At 50.8% G+C, this 15,440-nt stretch overlaps 2 non-coding genes across 2 annotated transcripts; both read right to left on the bottom strand.

Annotated features, from left to right (window-relative positions):
- Nucleotides 1-11,111: 11,111 nt before the first annotated feature.
- Nucleotides 11,112-11,193, bottom strand: trnas-uga. The gene has a single exon. It is a non-coding gene; the product is annotated as a tRNA-Ser (tRNA).
- A 3,915-nt stretch (nt 11,194-15,108) lies between these two features.
- Nucleotides 15,109-15,190, bottom strand: trnas-aga. Its single transcript has one exon. It is a non-coding gene; the product is annotated as a tRNA-Ser (tRNA).
- Between the last annotated feature and the right edge of the window lie 250 nt (nt 15,191-15,440).

Genomic DNA, 15,440 nt, shown 5'->3' with positions numbered 1-15,440 from the left:
TCCTGCCTGGCGCTACTATACCCAAGGGGAGGCTTTATTCCCTTTCGGGACCCGAAAAGCAGGCTCTAAATGAGTATATAGACGCGTCACTTAAGGCGGGATTGACCAGACCCTCGTCCTCCCCTGCAGGGGCCGGTTTTTTCTTTGTGGGCAAAAAAGACGGTACCCTACCCCCCTGCATAGACTACAGTCCCCTCAACCAGATCACTATTAAGAATCGATATCCCCTTCCACTCATGTCGACCGTATTCGATCAGTTGCAGCAAGCCCAGGTTTTCACCAAGCTAGATTTGCGTAACGCCTACCACCTCGTGCGCATTCGGGAGGGCGATGAATGGAAAACGGGATTCAACACTCCCCGAGGACACTTTGAATACCTCGTGATGCCGTTTGGTCTCACCAATGCCCCTGCTGTTTTTCAGGCCATGATTAATGACGTTCTGAGAGACTTTATAGACCATTTTGTTTATGTTTATTTGGATGATATCCTAATCTATTCACCGGATGTGAAGACCCATGAGTCCCATGTTGAGTCGGTCCTGCAACGCCTCCTGGATCATCAACTTTACGTCAAGGCTGAAAAAAGCGAGTTCCACGCCAAGTCTATGTCCTTCCTTGGCTTCATCATAGCCCCCGGTAAGGTACAGATGGACCCGGCAAAAGTAAGCGCGGTGACACAATGGCCTAGACCCGATAGTTGCAAGAAAGTGCAGCAATTTCTTGGCTTTGCTAATTTCTATAGACGATTCATCAGAGGCTTCAGCGCCACAGCGGCTCCGCTGCATGCTCTGACTTCCCCAACAGTTCCGTTCTGTTGGACGGCGAAGGCAGAGGCCGCCTTCCAGGAGCTGAAGAAGCGATTCAGCTCCGCCCCGATCCTCACACTGCCCGACCCGTCTCGTCAGTTCGTGGTGGAGGTAGACGCCTCCAGTCAGGGAATCGGCGCCGTCTTGTCCCAAAGGTCACAGGCAGACAACAAGCTTCATCCGTGCGCCTACCTGTCCCGACGGCTGACACCCGCTGAGCAGAACTACGACGTAGGAGATCGAGAGTTGTTAGCGGTGAAACAGGCTCTCGAAGAATGGAGACACTGGCTGGAGGGAGCCCAACAACCCTTCTTGGTTTGGACTGATCACAAGAATCTACAGTACATCAAGAACGCTAAACGACTGAACTCACGCCAGGCTCGTTGGTCCCTTTTCTTTAACCGTTTCAATTTCACCTTGCCCTACAGACCGGGGGCCAAAAACATCAAGCCCGATGCGCTGTCGCGCGTCTACAGTCCAGATCCGGTGGCCAAGGAACCTGAACCCATTCTCCGTCCTCACTGTGTGGTGGGGGCCGTAGCCTGGCCCATAGAAGACCTAGTAAAGCAGGCCAACGGCGACGAGCCACCCCCTGGGAAATGCCCGGTGAATCGACTGTTCGTTGCTCCCAGGCTGCGTCCCCAAGTCATCCACTGGGCACACACCTCCCGGCTCGCCTGTCATCCGGGCGTGCGAAGAACCCTGTACGTCATACAGCAGCGGTTCTGGTGGCCCTCCATGGGGGCCGACGTCAGGGAATACGTGGCAGCCTGCTCCGTCTGTGCGCGGAATAAAAACACTCCCGGCGCCCGTGTGGGTTTGCTGCAACCTCTCCCCATTCCCTCTCGGCCATGGGCCGACATCTCTGTGGACTTTGTCACAGGACTTCCCGCGTCCAAGGGGAAGACGACGATACTCACCGTGGTGGACCGGTTCTCTAAGATGGCCCACTTCATTGCCCTGCCCAAGTTACCCTCAGCAAAGCGAACGGCCGAAGTCCTCATGGACCACGTTTTTAGGGTACACGGATTGCCACGGGACGTCGTGTCAGATAGGGGCCCCCAATTTGTGTCCAGGTTCTGGAAGGAGTTCTGCAAACACATAGGGGCCATCGTGAGCCTCACTTCGGGCTATCACCTGGAGGCAAACGGCCAGGCGGAGCGCATTAACCAGCAGCTGGAAACAGGCCTCCGCTGCCTAGTGGCCCAGAACCCCTCTACGTGGAGTAAAAACTTGACCTGGGTGGAATACGCCCATAACTCCCTCCCTACCACGGCTACTGGGATGTCCCCTTTCATGTGCGTTTTTGGCTATCAGCCCCCGGTCTTCCCTGATAATGAGCCGGAGGTGTCCGTTACCTCGGCACGCGCCGTGGTAAGGCGCTGTCGTCGCATCTGGGCGGCAGCACGTGCCACGCTGGTCCGCCAGGGGGACAGAGTAAAGAGGATGGCCGACCGGAGACGTCGGCCGGCGCCCGCCTACCAGCGGGGCCAACGGGTCTGGCTGTCCGCCCGGGACCTTCCCCTCCAGGTGGGCTCCGGGAAGCTGGCCCCCCGTTTTGTGGGGCCATTCCCCATTTCCAAGGTCGTGAATCCAGCCGCTGTACGACTTCACCTGCCCCGGTCCCTTGCCGTGCATCCCACCTTCCACGTCGGGAAGATTAAGCCAGTCAGGGAGAGTGGGATGGTGCCGGCTCCCGTGCCGCCCCCGTCTCCGCGGACTGTGGGGGGTGGGCCTGCGTACACGGTCAAGGAGCTGCTGGACGTGCGCAGGAAGGGAAGGGGCTGGCAGTTCCTGGTCGACTGGGAGGGTTATGGGCCAGAAGAGCGGCAATGGGTGCCGCGCAGTTACATCCTGGATCCCGGTCTGCTGGATGACTTCTACGCTGCTCACCCCGATGCTCCTGGTCCGTCTGGGATCCGGCCCTAGAGGGGGGGGTTATGTCATGCTGTCGGGTTTTGTGGATTGTTTTGTTTTGTCCTGTCCGTCGTATTATCACTTCCTGTTTTATTTTGTATATCACGTTTCAGATCGTGGGTCCTTCCCCTGCACGGCAGTCCACTTGACCTCCTGTTATCCAACTACGTACACCTGTGTCGTCCGCCCTGATCGTCTGCACCTGTGTCCTCCCCCTTCCGTGTGTGTATTTAGCCTGCGTTTTCCCCTTGTCTTGTGCCAGTGCGTCTTGCTTGTCATGATCACCAGCGATTCCTTAGTCACAGATATTCCCCGTGAAAGCCTTTTTGCCCAAGCTCTGTGTTTTGTTCGTTGGATTTTGCCTTCGTTTTTCCCTCAGTTTGAGGCGCCTTTTGTTTGCTGTTCTCAGCCTTTTTTCCCTCGTGTTGAGGCGCTTTTTGCTTTTGCCTTTTTCCCTCATCTTGAGGCGCTTTTTGTTCCTGGTGCTGTTTTTTTCCGTGGAGGAAATAAATTCCTTTGTTTGAACTCTGCATTCGAGTCCTCTCCCTGCTCTGAGCCTGACAAAATGGAATGTTTCCTTGTTTGTTGTGACAATATTGAAGGATGCGGTCACAGTCGACTTGATTGGCCCCCCCGCGCTCACCTTCCCGTCCGGGTGTTTGGTCCACTTCCTCCTATCAACGCTCAGTCTCATCTCAAGTTTGATGTCCCAGGAGCGAGTATTGTTGCTATCACACCCCTGGGTCACGATCGCCGTCACCTTTCTCTTGTAGCCGATGTTCACCAGGATCCAGCTGCCGACGGCTGGAGGAGGCAGACATTCCAAAGCTCAGGAGACCAAAGTGCCAAGCGGTCAATTTTCTACGTACGATTTCTTGACGGCTTCCAGCAGGACTCCCCGTTGAGGCGGGCTTTTTCTGGGGTGGCGTCTTTCATTGAGGAGGCTTTGAAGGAAGAGTCTGCAACGCTGCCGTCGGCGATGCCCAGACTATCGAGACATACTGAGGACAGCCAAAACTCATTTTAATTTGGAACGGACGATTAAAAAAAAAATCTGGCCGTCAAACCCCTTGTGGGACTCCTTGCATTGTTTTTTGGGAATTTGAAGAGTCCTAGATTCAGTGCAGAGTGGAAGATCACGAGACGTTAATCCCACTTTTCTGTTCACAGCTATAGACCATCTGCAGATATTTGTAGGTGGCAGGGCAGGACTGGTCCTTCAAAAGCTCAATGTGGCATTTTTGCTGGCTGTTGCACATTTCCCTGTAGCAAGGGAGGATGCCTTCCACTGAGCAGTCCTCTGCAAGTTACGAGACACCAGTGAGTGTAAGTGGGCCTAATGAGCATTGATGCACCTTGAATAAGTTCAACAAGACATAGTTGACCAAACTAGCATCTTTCTGTTTCTGCATACAGAGCCATTCTGGCATCTGAACGGCTTGTAAGCATTTCTTCATTTTCATTACGTTACGTAGCATGCCGAAATTGTTTGGAGACACGCTGAATGAGCCTTCAGAGGTAGGCCTTAATTGGAACCATCAAAATGGTGGATTCTCAGCTCTTACTGTCGTCGAATGAGTCGTCGTGGAATGAGTAGTCGTCGTATGAGTCGCTGTCCTCCTGGCAAACGTCGTCACTCCGCCGACCGTAAAAGGCGGACTGGATGCTGATGTGGCTTTGCTTCTCACTCTCAGCCTCACATACGAGGTCAGCAGAACGTTTTTTGCAGAAAAAGGATCTCCTTAAATGTGTTTCCTGCAAGACAAAAGCAAAAGACGCGAGTCGGCCCGTTGTGAGAATCGGCCGAGCGTCGCCATGTCTTACCTCTTTTCTTGCAGATGTAGCCTCTCTTCTTCCGGCAATCGTCAAACTTCCAGCGGACGTTGCTTGTGAGTAAGGAAAGACAGGACGCACCAGAGAGGTCACCGGGGTCATTTGGAAGGAGACGACAGATGCTCAGCTCCGTGCCTCCGCAACGTCGCAGACAAACATCGGTTGGGTTTTTGAGCCACCTCCGTCCATGACGATGTAACCAAACGGGGATCCGTCAGTCCACCCGCTGCCGTCTTTCGTGTTGTTTTTGTTGACGCCCAACCACAGAGAGGGAGCGCTCGGATGAAAAATGTACAGACCTTTGCAAGTAAATGGTAAAATGTGCAACAAGATTTTGAAACATTCTTGTTGGTGCTCTACGCACTGCCGGCTTCTTTCGAGGGGGGGGGGGGGGAGCAAAGATACACCGCGACCGCTCGCACATGTACGCCAATGACGATCCGCACGAGCCATGTCTCCAATTTCCAGGCTGACTGCTGTAGTGCACACCTTGGTTGATGTACGCACAGGAACCAACGTTGGCACTGTCGGGAGAAGTCGTGAAAAGCGAGAGACACATCCGTCGATGTGTGCGCTCTCTCAAGTTTTGCAGACGGGTTCCATAATCTCGCTGTGTGTCCCACCTGTCAATGAAAGAGCACAAAGAGGGGACCTTCTTACCTTCCGTCTTGACCTGAGTACCAGTTGGCGTAGGTCGGCATCACAGCGGTGTTGGACCAAGTCAGCTTCTTTTCTCCCGCTTCAAAAAACTGACACCAGAGTCTTCTGCAGAGTCCAAACCCATTGTCAGTCAACTACCAGTAGCAAGCCAACAGCCGCCTGCTTGCGCTTCCGTCTCACCAGATTGAAGAGTCCGATCCAGAACGGCTTGTCGCCCATTTGCTTCTTCACAAAGATTTCCTCGTATGGCAAGGTGATGGAAACCAGGTCGCCGCCCTCCCAGACGCAATCGTAATGAGCCCCCACCCAACCGTTAGTGGTCTCCATCTTCTTGTAGCAGTTGGAGCCGAAGCGGCGCCACCCTTTGATCCATTCACGTCTGAACGACTGAGGACACATTTTGGGATGATTCTGACGTAACAGCACCATGTTTTTTGTATTCTTCAGCATTTGGAGAAATCCGGATGTGACAAACAAGCGGACCACGCCTTCATTCAGTTTCAGCCAATTGCGTCACCTGCATCATCACTGACATCAGACAAAAAAAACTAACAATTGCCACTTCAGTCCTCTCAGCTAATGACACATGTTGGGGAGAATCGGTCAAGCATCTTGATTTACCTCTTCTCTTGCAGACGTAGCCGCGCTTCTTCTCGCAATCGCCAACTTCCCGGCCGCCCTTGCCACTGAATAAGGAGTTGCAGCGTCGGCCGGATGGATCACCAGGGTTACCTGGAAGGAGACCACAGACGCTCAGCGCTCCTCCGTTCCTCCATGGAAATGAACATTTTCCGGCCAGGTTTTAGACCCACTTGCGGCCAACTGGACGGAACTCAGTGAGGATTGGTCAGGCTGCTTGCTGCCGTCTTCAACCATGGTGTCGTTGGCGTCCAACCACAAAGAGGAAGCATTTGGCAGAAGACCTTTGGGTCAAAGGTAAACATGGAACACGAGGCTGAAACATCTTACAGGTGCATGTGCGAAACGCTTAACCATAATGAAGTGTGGGGGACGTCTGGGTCATGTTCTTGTCGGTGGGGGCCACAAGCTTATTTTTGGTCTTTTCTTTGGAATGAAAGAAACTTGGCAAAAAGTTGATGTGAGTCGGTGGTCTCTCAATTTCACTTTCTTCTGCATGGATTCTTTCATCAAGCACATTACACGGTGGACAGCCTACCTTGTATGAACGTGTGTTCCTGCGAGTCGGTGTTGCCGAGCAGGTTGCTGCTGAGCGCAACCAGAAGACAAAGGGCAAATGAGAGGTTGTGACTTTCTGACTTTTTTGACAGATGGATGGACGAAGGGTTTTGCAAATGTCCATGTAAACTTTACCATCACTCGTCAATTTGGAGCATTTATATGGTGTTTTAGGAAGATACCACGGGAAGTCATCCTGTGGAGGATACAGCGGACGTGACTTGAGCGTGTTAGGTGTTGCAGTTGTTCAAATGGCCTCCCACCAAATTCCTTCGAAGTCACTTTATTGATTCAAATTCCTCCAATTCATTTTCATAACATCTTTCTCACAATCAGAATTGTTGCCATATTCCAACCTCCTTCCCATTTTCAGATTGAAACTTTTCAATGAAAAAATGTATCCCTGTAAAATGAACGGTGCATTTTGATTCTACTGATCACAATTTGAATCTTCATAAAAGGAAAACACCTGTTTGTCTTGTAACATGACTCAAGGCAAGTCAAATTCAAATCTATTTGACAGGGAGAGCATTCTTGTCAGATTTTTCCTACTAATTCAATAAAACTTTGTTCTGCTAAAATGACACTTTTTAACTTTTGCTATCACGCATGACGGCTTCATTCTGGCCAATTGACAACTTTTTGGACCTTGATCTGTTGCACACGTGTGGATGATGCGTCACTCCACTCAAATTTGCCATCGTTCTTCTTGAGTCCCAGCCAAGAAAACCATCCTAGTGGCTGTTGAGCTTATGGAAAGCAGAACAAACACTTGTTGTGAAACATTGCGGGTCGATTGCTGGCATGGCCAGTTTGTCTTGGCGCTCACCAAACAAAAATTATCCGACAACCAGTGAGTGGAGGCTGGCCAGGTGACCTCTCTTCTCCTCGCAGAAATCCTCAGCCGCTTGCCAGGTTTTACGTGTGCCCTCAAAATGGTAACAAGAGTCCTTGTACAGGAGCTCGCCAGTCACAGAAGGAAGCTGAAAACCAAAAGAAACTAATTAGAAAACCACAACAAGACGGTGCAGGTGTAGAAAGAAGCGTCGCTGCCACTCACTGTCAACTCGACTGTAACCAGTGACGTGCGGTGAGGTTCGTGACTGGGGAGGCACTGAGGTTTTTTTATTCAGTTTGACAGTGCAGGCAGGCCATAAATAATACATTATAAGACCAAAGCTGCGGGCCGTATGAAATCTGACCGGGGGCCTGCTGTAGAGGCATACGTTCATTTTTTATTTATTTTTTGTCAAAATGAGTTAACATTACTGCAACAAGTCAGTTGTGAAATTATTTGTTTGCATCATGCTGCCCCCAAGTGGCTAAAACAAGCATAGCAGAAGGTGCCGCTCAATTGAGGGCAAATCTTTCAACGCCATTCAAGTGTGGCACCAAATAAAGGAGACACCCTGTTGAGTTATTTGTGCTTTCATTATATTATTATTATATATTTCACTGTGTCATTTGTTCGGTGTCTTATGCCGTATTTTGTGTTTACCGCAGTGACGTGACGTTTTCTCTTTTATGTACTGAGGACACTTTACGTTGGTTTTTACCTTGTTTGCGGCAATGGGAAGTAGGAAGTAAATAAAAGGAAGCGCGCCAAGAAGCGCAGGCGAAAACAAATGAGAGTGTGCGAGGAACAATAAAGAAGTGAATACAAAACGCCACCATCCATCGAGTTGTGTCTGAAGGGAAATGGACTACGAAGCTGCAAACCCAACAGAACGTATAGAAACCTTTTTGTTGGCTGTAGGTCTATCTTTTTGAAGAATGCTCCCGATTGTTTTTCCTCATACATCACAAGTATGGATTCCTAGAAAACAACTTTTACTTCCTAAAGTAAAATGACAGATTTATATTCAAATGTCAAATATCGAACGCCACCATCGCAGGGGAGATGAATTACACTCCAAACCATGCCAGCAATGTCAAAAGCCTTAATTATTTGCGACACAAGAGAGATATAGAGCATTTCTGAACACTCATTTGAGAAATTACGGTCGTATTTTGTTTCCTGATTTGTGTTGAATAAAGTTATGAAATTACAAATTTTAAAATGAAACACAAAGATGGGATCATTTCCCGTTCTCTCATACCAAAAGTACACGGACTAAAACATACAACTGTTTTTACCTTCAATCCTCTTACTGTTAGAGTGGTGCTCACTCTAACTTATTTTTGCAAGAACCACACGGGAGACAGTATGCCCTTTTTGAGCACTTGCAAGTGGAGAGTCATTTGTCGCTGTGCGTACAGCGATGATCGAATGAGGTCTGACTTTGGATTCTTGCAAGAGAGCATTTATTGCGAGAAAGCAGGGTGGGGTTGACATTGGACATGTTTGGTGGTCACCTCAGCAACTGGTTAATCAGTGCGGAGGGTCCCAGCTCATTGTTTTACAAGGTCGTGGAAACAGAAACTAGTGGAGCATTTTAGATGACTAACTAAGCAAGAATGTTTCCACACCATTTGGAAAGTTTCAACAACTGAATGGTTAAACTTTTCAGAGTCAAGGAAAGGTAGAAGGTTTAAACAAAGTTAATAATTCTAGTCTACATTCCAACATAATCATACGATCAAAATAATCTGTAAACCCTAACAAGGCTTTCCCACCAAACGGTTTGCAAATAGGTTCATTTCTCGAGGTTTCATGTGCACACAAACCCCCCTGCTAGTCAAAAGGAGTAATTTATTCCATTAATGAGAATTACATTCACCTTTATATTTTGCTTCATGTAGCCTGATCAAAATGAATAAAACTTCTCTCTGTATGTGCATTCACGTGTAACATTGAAGGAGGTGGACGTGTGCTTCAATCTTTAAATAAATACCATCATTGTGTATTAAGGAAGTAAAAGTTGTGCGTACTCAGTAGTACGTAGTAATTTCATCTATCAGTGCCAAATTTCGAGTGTAGGCTGTGACGTCAGTATTCTCGTAATTCGCGCGCTGAGCTTTCAGATACAGTTTTATGCTAATGCCACCCACAAACCTTCCCCTGGAATCCTTCCATTAAAATGAGGGGCCCGAAGAAAAGAAAGGTGGACACTGAGTGCCGAATGTTAAAAAAGAGTGGACAATTTGGCTCGACCTACGTGTGTGAGAAGACGTTCAGCCGCATGAACGTCAACAAAGCCCGTCACAGATCTAGGTTAACGGACCGACACCTCGGCTCTATCCTAAGAATTACCACAACAAATTTTACTCCAGACTATGATGCACTAGCAAAAAAGGGAAACCAACAATACTATTGATTTCTTTATTACTTTATTTAGATGTATTCTTTCACTGATTCTTCAAGATGATGTATTTGGTCAGAATGTTTGCCGTTGGATGTGATTTCGCCTCATTAGATAAACATATTTCATAAATCTGACCTGCAGGCGCTGAAGTTATGGAAAATGCTATTCATCATAACAGTGTCGTATTTAATAAGAATCACTGATAGTAGTTTTTTGGTGAAATATTTTTTTAATGCTGTTAATAAATGCATTTGTTTTCAAAAAGCTTTTTTTTAATATCCATGCTTTAGTATCTACTAAAAGTAAAAACCTTTTATGCAATGACCTTTACATGTCATTTATATTACTTCACACAAACACTACATCCATCTGCTCCTGGTTCGGCCCCCCGGTCAAAATTTAGAACCCAATTCGGCCCGCAAGTCAAAATGTTTGCCCACCCCTGGTGTAGACCGTTCAAAAAAAGGTGTGGAGAGCAGGATGTTGTTGCACAACAATGACTCTGAGACTCTAAGAGTGGTGTGAGTTCATCAGAGCAACATCCTGGGGGAAGAAGCTGTCTCTGTGTCTGCTGGTTTTGGCGTACATAGCTCTATAACGCCGTCCGGAGGGGAGTAGTTCAAACAGACTGCAACCTGGGTGAGAAGGGTCTGTAGAGATGTTACTTGCACGTTTCCCTGTCCTGGACCGGTACAAGTCTTGGATAGATGGGAGGTTGATTCCAATTATCTTTTCCGCAGTCTTGATTGTCCACTGCAGTCTGTGCTTGTCTTGTTTGGAGGCCGATCCAAACCAGACAGTGATGGAGGTGCAGAGGACAGACTGGATGATGGCAGTATAGAAGGTTTTCAGCAGCTCCCGCGGCAGGTTGAACTTCTTGAGATGTCTCAGGAAGTACAGCTGGTGCTGGGCCTTCTTTCGGACAGAGTCTATGTGGTCGTTCCGGGAATCTAATACAAAAGGTGTCATTGGTGTCAGGATTCGAACCTGCAAGGGGGAATCACCATGGATTTCTAGTCCATCACCTTAGCCACTCGGCCACAACAACACACGATGCCGTACACACTGTTCAAATGCATGTGGTGAGTATCTCCTAATACACGAGATTCTAATTAAAAGGTTGGATTGTTGTCTCCAGGCCCCAACGGATTTCAAGGCCATCGCCTTAACCACTCGGCCACAACAACACACATTGTTGAGGTCCTCACATTGTCAAAATGCATAATGCCAGGATCTAGTAAGATTCTATTTCAAAATCTGAATTGTCGTCAGCAGGATTCGAAACTTTGAATCATTGTCGGCAGGACCCGAACCTGCGAGGTGAGACCCAATGGATTTCAAGTCTATCACCTTAACCACTCGGCCACAACAACACACTGGCGAGGTCTTCACATTGTCAAAATGCATATGGTGAGGGTCTGGCAACAACGAGATTCTAATACAAAAGCTATATCGTTGTCGGCAGGATTCGAACCTGCGAGGGGAGACCCCAATGGATTTCAAGTCCATCGCCTTAACCACTCGGCCACAACAACACACATTGGCGATGTCCTCACATTGTCAAAACACATATTGCAAGAATCTAAATTCAAACTGAAATGTTGTCAGCCCCCTCCGTGAGTCGTCGCCTTATCGTGGTGGAGGGGTTTGCGTGCCCCTATGATCCTAGGAGCCATGTTGTCTGGGGCTTCATGCCCCTGGTAGGGTCACCCATGGCAAACGGGTCCTAGGTGAGCGGCCAGACAAAGCACGGCTCACACTAGCCCCTTATAATGAAAACCACAAATGGATTTCGTTTTCCCTCGCCCGGACGCAGGTAAACGGGGTACCCCTCTGGAGCCAGGCCTGGAGGCGGGGCTCGAAGGCGAGCATCTGGTGGCCGGGCCTTCGCCCATGGGGCCCGGCAGGGCGCAGCCCGAAAAGGAAACGTGGGTCCCCCTTCCCATGGGCTCACCACCTGTGGGAGGGGCCAAAGGGGTCGGGTGCAGTGTAACCTGGGCGGCGGCCAAAGGCAGGGACCTTGGCGGTCTGATCCCCGGCTGCAGAAGCTGGCTCTTGGGACATGGAATGTCACCTCTCTGGCTGGAAAGGAGCCCGAGCTGGTGTGCGAGGCAGAAAAGTTCCGACTAGACATAGTTGGACTTGCCTCCACGCACAGTTTGGGTTCCGGTACAAGCCCTCTCGAGAGGGGCTGGACTCTCTTCCACTCTGGAGTTGCCCACGGTGAGAGGCGTCGAGCAGGTGTGGGTATACTTATTGCCCCCCGGCTGGGCGCCTGCACATTGGGGTTCACCCCAGTGAACGAGAGGGTAGCCTCCCTCCGCCTTCGGGTGGGGGGACGGGTCCTGACTGTTGTTTGTGTCTATGCACCAAACGGCAGCTCAGAGTACCCACCCTTCTTGGAGTCCCTGGAGGAAGTGCTGGAGAGCGCTCCTTCTGGGGACTCCATCGTTCTACTGGGTGACTTCAGTGCTCACGTGGGCAATGACAGTGAGACCTGGAAGGCCGTGATTGGGAGGAACGGCCCCCCCCCGATCTGAATCCGAGCGGTGTTCTATTATTGGACTGCTGTGCTCGACACGGATTTTCTATAATGAACACCATGTTCAAACATAAGGGTGTCCATGTGTGCACTTAGCACCAGGACACCCTAGGCCGCAGTTCGATGATCGACTTTGTAGTCGTGTCATCGGACTTGCGGCCGCATGTTTTGGACACTCGGGCGAAGAGAGGGGTGGAGCTGTCAACTGATCACCACCTGGTGGTGGGTTGGCTCCGATGGTGGGGGAAGATGCCCGTCTGACCTGGCAGACCCAAACGCTCTGTGAGGGTCTGATGGGAACGTCTGGCAGAATCCCCTGTCAGGAAGAGCTTCAACTCCCACCTCCGGCAGAGCTTTTCCCACGTCCCGGGGGAGGCGGGGGACATTGAGTCCGAGTGGACCTTGTTCCGCGCCTCCATTGTTGAGGCGGCCGACCGGAGCTGTGGCCGTAAGGTCATTGATGCCTGTCGTGGCGGCAATCCCCGAACCCGCTGGTGGACACCGGCGGTAAGGGATGCCGTCAAGCTGAAGAAGGAGTCCTATCGGGCCGTTTTGGCCTGCGGGACTCCGGAGGCAGCTGACAGGTACCGGATGGCCAAGCGGAACGTGGCTTCGGCGGTTGCTGAGGCAAAAACCCGGGCGTGGGAGGAGTTTGGCGAGGCCATGGAGAATGACTTCCGGACGGCTTCGAGGAAATTCTGGTCCACCATCCGGCGTCTCAGGAGGGGGAAGCAGTGCAACGTCAACACTGTTTACAGTGGGGATGGCGTGCTGCTGACCTCGACTCAGGACGTCGTGTGTCGGTGGGGAGAATACTTGGAAGACCTCCTCAATTCCACCTACACGCCTTCCATTGTGGAAGCAGGGCCTGGGGACTCTGAGGCGGACTCTCCAATCTCTGGGGTCGAAGTCACTGAGGTAGTTAAAAAACTCCTCGGTGGCGAGGTGGATGAGATCCGCCCGGAGTCCTTAAGGGCTCTGGATGTTGTGGGGCTGTCATGGCTGACACGCCTCTACAACATTGCGTGGACATCAGGGACAGTGCCTCTGGATTGGCAGACTGGGGTGGTGGTTCCCCTCTTTAAGAAGGGGGACCGGAGGGTGTGTTCCAATTACAGGGGGACTACACTCCTCAGCCTCCCTGGTAAGGTCTATTCAGGGGTGCTGGAGAGGAGGGTCCGTCGGGAGGTCGAACCTCGGATTCAGGAGGAGCAGTGTGGCTTTCGTCGTGGCCGTGGAACAGTGGACCAGCTCTTCACCCTCAGCAGGATCCTCAAGGGTGCATGGGAGTTCGCCCAACCAGTCCACATGTGTTTTGTGGACTTGGAGAAGGCGTTCGACCGTGTCCCTTGGGAGGTTCTGTGGGGGGTGCTTCGGGAGTACGGGGTACCGAGCCAACTGATAAGGGCGGTTCGGTCCCTGTATCACCGATGCCAGAGTTTGGTCCGCATTTCCGGCAGTAAATCGGATTCGTTCCCAGTGAGAGTTGGACTACGCCAAGGCTGCCCTTTGTCACCGATTCTGTTAATAATTTTTACGGACAGAATTTCTAGGCGCAGCCGAGGCATTGAGGGGGTCCAGTTTGGAAACCTTAGCATCGCGTCTCTTCTTTTTGCAGATGACGTGGTGCTGTTGGCTTCTTCAGGCCGTGATCTCCAGCTCTCACTGGAGCGGTTCGCAGCCGAGTGTGAAGCGGTTGGGATGAGGGTCAGCACCTCCAAATCCGAGTCCATGGTCCTCGATCGGAAAAGGGTGGAATGCCCTCTCCGGATCGGGGATGAGATCCTGCCCCAAGTGGAGGAGTTTAAGTATCTTGGGGTCTTGTTCACGAGTGAGGGGAGGATGGAGCGCGAGATCGACAGGCGGATTGGTGCAGCGTCGGCAGTAATGCGGACTCTGTACCGGTCCGTCGTGGTAAAGAGAGAGCTGAACCAAAAGGCAAAGCTCTCAATTTACCGGTCGATTTCCGCTCCTACCCTCACCTATGGTCACGAGCTATGGGTCGTGACCGAAAGAACGAGATCCCGGATACAAGCGGCCGAAATGAGTTTTCTCCGCAGGATGTCCGGGCTCTCCCTTAGAGATAGGGTGAGAAGCTCGGTCATCCGGGAGAGACTCGGAGTAGAGTCGCTACTCCTCCACGTTCAGAGGAGCCAGATGAGGTGGCTCCGGCATCTCATCAGGATGCCTCCTGGACGCCTCCCTGGGGAGGTGTTCCGGGCATGTCCCACCGGTAGGAGACCCCGGGGACGACCCCGGACGCGCTGGAGAGACTATGTCTCTCAGCTGGCCTGGGAACGCCTTGGGATCTCCCGGGATGAGCTGGATGAAGTGGCTGGGGAGAGGGAAGTCTGGGAGTCCCTCCTAAAGCTGCTGCCCCTGCGACCCGACCCCGGATAAGCGGAAGAAGATGGATGGATGGATGGATGGATGGATGGAAATGTTGTCAGCAGGATTTGAACCTAAGAGGGGAGACCCCCTATGGGTTTCTAGTACATCGCCTTAACCACTCGGCCACAACAACACAAACTGTAATACCCACTGTTAAAATGGATGTGGTGAGTATCTCATAATACACCACGAGATTCTAATAAAAATTATGGATCATTGTCTGCAGGACCTGAACCTGCCAGGTGAGACCCCAACAGATTTCAAGTCTATCGCCTTAACCAGTCGGCCACAACAACACACACTGGCGAGGTCTTCACATTGTCAAAATGCATATTGCGAGGAGCTAGCAAGATTCTAATTCAAAATCTGAAATGTCAGCAGGAACCAAACCTGCGAGGGGAGACCCAATGGATCTCTAGTCCATCACCTAAACCTCTCGGCCACAACAACACACTGTGACACACAATGTTTAAATGCATGTGGTGAGTATCTCATAATACAACACGAGATTCTAAATCATTGTTGGCAGGACTCGAACCTGCGAGGGGAGGCCCCAATGGATTTCTAGTCCATCGCCTTAACCACTCGGCCACAACAACACACTGTGTAGTACACACCGTACAAATGTGGTGAGTATCTCAGCTGAGACTGGAAGGTTGTGGTTTCAAACCCCGGCCGGGTCATACCAAAGACTATAAAAATGGGACCCATTGCCTCCCTGCTTGGCATTCAGCATTAAGGGTTAGAATTGGGGGGTTAGATCACCAAATGATTCCCGAGCACGGCACCGCTGCTGCTCACTGCTCCCCTCTCCCCCAGGGGATGGATTAAAATCACACGGGGATGGGT

The sequence above is a fragment of the Syngnathus acus genome, chromosome 11 (assembly GCF_901709675.1).
Source record: "Syngnathus acus chromosome 11, fSynAcu1.2, whole genome shotgun sequence".
Lineage (NCBI taxonomy): Eukaryota > Metazoa > Chordata > Actinopteri > Syngnathiformes > Syngnathidae > Syngnathus > Syngnathus acus.
The sequence above is the reverse complement of the archived record's forward strand: the minus strand, read 5'-3'. Positions and strand labels throughout refer to the sequence as shown.